The sequence below is a fragment of the Schistosoma mansoni genome, chromosome 6 (genome assembly GCF_000237925.1).
Source record: "Schistosoma mansoni strain Puerto Rico chromosome 6, complete genome".
NCBI classification, from domain to species: Eukaryota; Metazoa; Platyhelminthes; class Trematoda; order Strigeidida; family Schistosomatidae; genus Schistosoma; species Schistosoma mansoni.
In genome coordinates, this window is record NC_031500.1 from 13,908,969 (window position 1) to 13,916,050 (window position 7,082).

The window sequence follows — 7,082 nt, forward strand, 5'->3', positions numbered from 1 at the left end:
ATCAATCGTCGGACCAAGGGGGGAATCCGTTTGCCGTTTTCTTTTCTTTTCTTTTTTTAGAGTTTTGCCATCACTAAAACCAAATTATGACCTTATACAAGAAAGAAAAAAAAATTGGAAAAAAATTTTTTTTTGTAGCCAGAAAACCCAATTGAAACTTTCTCTATATATTAGAATAACAAAATATGAATCAGGATAAAGTAAACAGTTATCAGGCATAAATGTCGTCGAATTACATTCACTGAATTCATGATTCAATTTTGATTAAGATGGAGTTCTATTTGTATAATTAAGTTAAATAATAATAATAATATATTCAAATCGGTACACTATTCATTCTTTGCTTATAATGCTTGTGAATTAAGTCTATATCGAGGCAATACGCACAATATGCACATATGCCAATAAGAGACTGATTCATTGCAATCCTAAACATCCATGGAAAGATTCAAACAAACAATACCAAATGGATTTAATGTTCTTAATAGTTTACAATATACCCATTACTGATGAATCTCAGCAACTTTAATACACAATCACTTATAACTTATACAACATTGAATAGTATACCTATTTCAATATATTATTATTATTATTTAACTTAATTATACAAATAGAACTCCATCTTAATCAAAATTGAATCATGAATTCAGTGAATGTAATTCGACGACATTTATGCCTGATAACTGTTTACTTTATCCTGATTCATATTTTGTTATTCTAATATATAGAGAAAGTTTCAATTGGGTTTTCTGGCTACAAAAAAAAATTTTTTTCCAATTTTTTTTTCTTTCTTGTATAAGTCAATAATTTTGTTTTAGTGAATGGCAAAAACTAAAAAAAAAAGAAAAAGAAAAAGAAAAACACAAAAACAAAAACAAACCAGCTCACAAATTGTTTACAATATGTCTGTCTATTTGTTGTTTTTTTCCCCCCTAATCTAGTTTTTGTAAATATGATCAGGGTTTTTTTTCTTTAGTTTGTTTCATATTTATTACTAACTATGTTATATAGATTGTTATTAGTAGTATATTGTAATGAAAGTTATAAATGAATAAATATGATATGAGAAATTGTATAGTTATAATAAATATGGAGCCATTTTATGTCTTTATTATTATAAACTAAAAAATTTTCTTGTTTAATTATAAATTAGAAGGGGTTTTGTGGAGAATTTAAGTATTTTCATAAGTTGAATTATCATGAGTCAATTGAAGTGAGACCACTATGGAAAATCTGGATGCGCACTTCTGAGGAGTCCCATAATAGGACGAAATGGCCGTCAAACAATGCTTTCACGTTTTCTATGATGGTCTAGCTTCAATTGATTCATGATTTCAACTATGGAAATAATTATAAATTGTTTAAAAATTATTATAATTGCAATGAAATAAGAGTAGAAAAATTAGATTTCTAATGTTTCGTCACTTTATGTAAGCTACTTCTTCAGAATTATATGAAGTGCTTGCAAGTTTTCTATGGTGATCTAGCTTCAATTGACTTATGACATCAACTATATAAAATAATTACTAAAATCTTCGCAAAACCACCTTCTGATAATGATCATATGCTCACTAGTGACTAGCTTCATGAGGTGTTTTCTGAAGTTTTAGTGAGAAGTAGCAACCAATGGAGTTCAACCATGTCCATTGGGAGATATCAACTCACCGAAAACTTTGGTGAATGGTTGCTCAATTTCGTGGATTGGTTGAAATTAGACATTAACACCGTTGGATGCCGGCCCAATGGTCTAGAGGTTAAGTGCTCGCCCGCGAGACTGATAGATCTCGCGAGTCGGGATCGTGGATGCGCACTGCTGAGGAGACCCATAATAGGACGAAACGGCCGTCCAGTGCTCCCAGGTTTTCCATGGTGGTCTAGCTTCAAGTGACTCATGGTTTCAACTATAAAAAAATTACTAAAATCTTCGCAAAACCACCTTCTGATAATGATCATATGCTCACTAGTGACTAGCTTCATGAGGTATTTCTTGAATTTCTAGTGAGAAGCAGTAATCAGTGAAGTTCAACCAGGTCTGTTGTGAGATATCAACTCCCTGAAGACATTGGTGAATGGTTACTCAACTTCGTTGATTAGTTGAAGTTAGAAATATATTTTATTATTAACTTTTTACTTAATGCTCAATTTATTTGAAATTATCAATTCCAACCTTAATACCGGTACCTATAATATCAGGAGTAATTTTTATTTGACATACTTGTCAAAAATTATTGAAATTGTAAGAGTTTAGACTAGTGAATTGAACTGATTATCTCATAGAATCTTTGCATAGTTGAAAGTCAACTGAAACCAGACCACCAAAGAAAACCTGGAAGCACTGAACAGCCGTTTCGTTCTATTGTGGGACTTCTTAGCAGTGCGCATTCACGACCTCGCCTAGCGGGCTTCGAACCTAGGACCTACCAGTCTCGCGCCAGAGTACTTAACCGATAGACCACTGAGCCGGCCGGCATCCAACGGTGTTAATGTCTAACTTCAACCAATCCACGAAGTTGAGCAACCGTTTACCAAATGTCTTCAGTGAGTTCCTATCTCACAACAGACGTGGTTTGAACTCCACTGATCACTGCTTCTTACTAGAACTCCAGGAATTATCTTCAATTGACTTATGCTTTCAACTATGCAAATACTAAATCTCCACTAAAAAAAACTTTCTGATCATAGAATCTTACCATTTCTATGTTTAAAGAACTTTTTCTTTCAAGAAATCAACTATAATGACATAGATTTTTAGGCAAAGTTAGATAGAAAGATCATATGCTTATATCAAAGTTACACATTTAATGGGATCGAAGTATGAGTGGGTTGTAGTGAGTAATTGAATTATTCATTTATCCAAGGTTACCGCCACCTACATATTATTGTATGAACTGTAAATATTCATTATCCTACCTTTAACAATAAATCCTACCACGCTGTTTGAAATTGCTTCCTCTAATTAGTTAGATATAACAATGAGTGATTAAATCGGATTGTAAGAAAAATAAACTGGAATTCCTATAGAAATTATAGGTAAACGAGTTTAAAATAACCGCAACAAATTTCCAACCAGTTCTTAACCAATCAGAAACACAGCTTTTATAAAGAGATAATTTATCCTATAAAATCTACTTTTCTTGTAAATTGAGAGAGATGATTACATGTAAACTCGGATTAATGGATATAGGCTGTCTATCTTCTTGAACCCAAATAGAGACCCAAATAAAATTCTCAAAGTATTCATATTATTCTTGATTAGAATTTGGGTTTAGGGTTTGGTTTTTCGCCACTAACTGACATCAACTATAATGTAAAACTGTTCTGTAGTCATATGAATGAGTGAATTTCGAGTGGAAATATAGATGACATTTGAATAGTTCGTGAATAAAATGTAGTACCATTATGTTAAGGTTCGTTTCTGAATCAGGATTTTGCGATTACGATTTAGGGATAATGTTAATTTACCTGTTATATACAATCTACAAGGACAGAACTAAAAATTGATACATTTAACACTATCGTTTTTAGTCTAGAAGTTAGGCTTTCGCGCGCGACGGAAAGTGCTGAGTTCAGATTCCGCGTGCGGGATCGTGGATGGGCACTGTTGAGGAGTCCAATGCCAGGACGAAACGGCCGCCCAGAGCTTTGAGGTTTTCAACGGTGGTCTAAAATTGATCGGTTCATGATTCTCATGTAATTCAATGACCAAAACTACAAAATAAGATTAATTTGTTGGTTTGTTAATGTTTTTATTTTTCTGCCGTTGTTGCTTAGGCCTGAAATTGACAAGTCTCTATTGGGGCATACACATCCTGAGTGGATTACTTCAATATTGACATTTAGTTATAAGTTTTTATCATCAAAGTTTGATGGATTCAGTAGGTCATTAGGTAGTGTGGTGGATAATATTGTTGTATTCAAACGAAGACTAAAACAATAACAACTTCCAGGACTAATTTATGAACTAATGCTATATAAGTATTTTCATTGTATAATTATTAAATAACTAGATTACTATTGTAAATACATATTCCTTTTATTATAAGCTTTCAATAAACCCGTTAACTACTATTGTATAACTTATCATTCTTAATCTGTTGCCAGATTATTATTCACTATCTTCCTGTTATATCTTGTGGCCGAGTGGATGTCTAGTTAATGTGTGATGTGATAAGACCGCCAGTCAGGGAGCAGAGAATTATCGATTGGAACAGTGACACACGAAACCGTACGAGCAGTCTAGAGTGCTAACCGGTCTTGCGATCTGCCTAGCCCAGACAGTTAAGTCCAAAACACCAACAACAGCCTCTGTGGTATGAATCATTATTCACAAACATACTGGATTTGTATACCAATCAAACAGACCACATCGTACCATAAAATAGAAAATAAAATTTGTACAATATTTGGCCAAATGTGGCTGTGAATAGTAGTCAATAAACTGATGATAATTCAAGAATCGTATAATAATAGTTCAAAGGTCAAAATAAACCTAATAATAAGAGGAAACGAATATGATTAGGTTAGTTACAATAGGAAAGATACATATTATATTGGCCAATAATTAGTCCTCCAAAGTTACCATTCATAATTCTCTTCGGGATACAACACTTCCTTACTCACAGCCACTATTGGCTTCATCATGTATAATTTTCATTTTTCATTTCATGGTATGATGTGGTTGGGTATACCTTTATGTAAACTACGTATGCTTAAAATATGATATCTGTATAGTGGTGGCTCATTACTGTGTTGCGAACTAAACAGGCAGCTCAGAGAGAGAAGCTACTGAATCAAGGGCCAATAAAGACATAGTAGTGACTCAAGGCTACTAGTGCTGGTTGGTGCATCACTGGTTGTTAGCTCAAGGACAAAGCCATAAAAGTTGATATCACGATTCGTGGTTTTGTCAGGTGGTATTAGTGAGCGGCCATAAGTCATAGCAGATATGTACTCGATTCGACATCAACACTGGGATACAGGTGTATTCAAATGACGAGTCTCAAATAGGACGAAAATCACATGCTTTGAATCCCAATGCTTGCCACTATCCAACTTCAGTTAACTTGTTCTATGAAACTTTATTGAAAGCTATCATAGTTTTAACAATCTTTGCACTTTTATAGAATCGGTTCGTGTTATTTCATGAATTAAAACAGCACATTAATTACATGAAAGTTTAGGTTAATAATGAACAAAAATTGGATAGAACTAGAAAGGAAGACCCAAGACAGAGTGAGTTGGAGAATGCTGGTCGGCGGCCTATGCTCTATTGGGAGTAACAAGCGTAAGTAAGTAAGTTAGGTTAATAAGTAAGTCAACTGGATGTTAAAAGTAGTGAAGATTTCATCATAATACTCTACTCTCGAAAACCTCATACTGAAGACAATAAATAATATAGTAACGAAATTATTATCATTAACAATTATTTTACGAAGATCTATATTCTTAACATACAAAGTCCATACTTGATTACATTTCAGTAATATATGCGTATTTCGCCCAAAGTATAGGGCAAGATAAATTATACCCTTAAGTTTACATACAATCGTGGATTATTGAAAAGGTTTAAAACTAACAAAAAAGCGAATCATAATAAGCTATAAAGCATAACATTGTGTCATCAAAAAGCGGTGACCGATGACCCGTTTCTATAGTCCTTATGGCTGATCAAATTCTATCCACGAAGTTTCAATGTGGTTACCGGTCTAAATGACTCCAAATTGCTTGCTTTATATAGAGATGATAGACGGTTAAAGATGGTCAGCGGGATACCTTATGTTGACCTGTGTTTTGTCCCAGAATCTTTTTAAGCTAAACTGATACAATCTGCAGAGAATTGATGCTCAACTTAGGATTCGAAGACACATCGGCCATTTTAACAGTTTCGGCTGTTACTTCTGAGAATTCGATCACAACTAAATCTGGGAGGCTGGGCTACTCAGGTTCTTACCCATCAAGAAGTGTCAATTCTTTCAAGGCTGAGTACATGCTGATGAATGCCAAACAGCAGAAAATCTAAGTTTAGCGTCTCTTATTGACCACCTCCATCAAACTAATAGCCACTAAGCCTTGCATGCTTTACAACATATAGTTCAACACACTTAAGAAATTACATATAACGCCACTGCAACACTTTCAGCACGGATAATATTTCGTCAATAAACTAATCAGTTTCAGTTTGAAATGGAAGGGTTGTGTTAATCATGGCTGTGGAGGATCTTTCAATTTAGTTAAGCTTTTTTTATTATGCCTACTGAGGATGCAGTGATCAAATATTGAATAAGAAAGCCTAATTGTTTAACGAATCAACAAAAAAGCCAGTCTGTCAGCCAACAAATAAATACTTCTAGGTTTAGGAACTGTTTATATTTATCGTCGTAAATTTCCTCTTTTGAGAAAAATTGGGACAAGTCTGACTCACAACAGATGTAATTATGATCCATTCTTTCGAAAAACACTATCCATTTATAGTTTTACTCAGTTATAAGAGTAGGATACAGTTAAATGAACGGTACCCCACATTAACAGCTAGCGTATTGATAAAGGAAACTTTTAGTAAGGCTAGTTCAGACAAGAGTAAGCATCAATATGATGATTTAATAAATCAATGAAATTAACCCTACTAGTACAATGATTGGTTAAATATCATAAATAAAGAGGGAAACTAAAAATGAAAATCTAATTATATAATGTATATGTAAATGTTATATACATTTCAAAATTTTTATACCACACTTCAATAGATCTAAGTGTTCAAATCCAAATTGTGTGCTTCTTATGTGTGTCAATGTCCTAGCATAGATATATTTCCATAGTCTTCTATGACCAATTTAATTCATGCTCCTATCTCTAATTATATAGTTGAGATCATGAGTTAATTGAAGCTAGACCACCATAGAACACCTGGAAGCACTGGACGGCCGTTTCGTCCCATTGTAGGACTCCTCAGAAGTGCGCACCCACGATCCCGCCTCTCAGGATTCGAACCCATGGCCTACCAGTCTCACAGCACTTAACTGATAGACCACTGAGGCAGCATGCAACGGTGCTGAGGAGTCCCACAATAAGACGAAACGGCC